Raw genomic sequence first — 1,068 nt, 5'->3', positions numbered from 1 at the left:
AGAGCTGCACCCGCCCCGGAGTGGATAGTTTGCATATGTAAGGGACAGGAAAAGAGTGCTTGGGGCATTCCTCCCCCATTCCACCCTGGTGTGTGTGCTTGCAGCTTAGCTGTGGCTGCCGCCCTGAGATGCAGCCCTCTGCCACGTGCCACTCTGCCTGATAATCTGCCAAGTACGGGCTGAGATTTCCACGAACTGTAAGCGAAATAAATCTTTCCCTCCTTAATTTTGGGCGTCAGGTATTTTGTCCCAGCAGCGAGAAAAAAGTAACCAAGACAGTTGGTTCTTCCTATCCATGAGCAATGAATATCTTTCCATTTTCTGATATCCTCTTCAATCCCTTTTTTCAGAGTCCTGTAATTTTCACTGTATAGATCTTTTACTTCTTTTGTTAGATTAATGCCTAAGTACTTCATCTTTTCGATGCTATTGTGAAAAGTATGATTTCCCTAATTTCTCTCTCAGTTGTTTGTTGTTTGTGTATAGGAATGCTATTGATTACTGAGTATTGACTTCATATCCAGCTACACTACTGAATTTGGTTGTTAAATTTGTAAGCCTTTTGATGGAGTGTTGGGGGTGTTCTATGTAGAGTATCATGTCATCTGTGAATAATGATAATTTCACTTCTTCCTTTCCTATCCTTATTATTTCTATTTCTCTCTCTTGTCTAAATGCTCTAGCTAATATTTCCAGAACTTTATTGAATAGGAGTGGTGACAGTGGACATCTTTGTCTTGTTCCTGATTTTAAAGTGATAGCTTTGAATTTTTGGCCATTTATTATAATGTCAACCATTGGTTTGTCATAGATGGCTTTGATCAGATTGAGGTAAAGACCATATATTGCTATATTCTGTAGGGTTTTTTTTTTTAATCATGAATGAGTGTTGGACTTTATTAGAAGCTTTTTCTGCATCAGTGGAGATGATCATGTGATTTTTGTCTTTGGCTCTATCAGTATGGTGTATTACATTAATTGATTTGTGTATATTGAACCATCCCTGCATTCCTGGGATGAAGCCCACTTGGTCATGGGATTTCTTGTATTCTGTTTGCTAGTATTTGA

This window comes from Chinchilla lanigera, unplaced genomic scaffold (genome assembly GCF_000276665.1).
Source record: "Chinchilla lanigera isolate Chin_1 unplaced genomic scaffold, ChiLan1.0 scaffold00013, whole genome shotgun sequence".
Taxonomy (NCBI): domain Eukaryota; kingdom Metazoa; phylum Chordata; class Mammalia; order Rodentia; family Chinchillidae; genus Chinchilla; species Chinchilla lanigera.
This window is presented reverse-complemented; position numbering follows the sequence as displayed.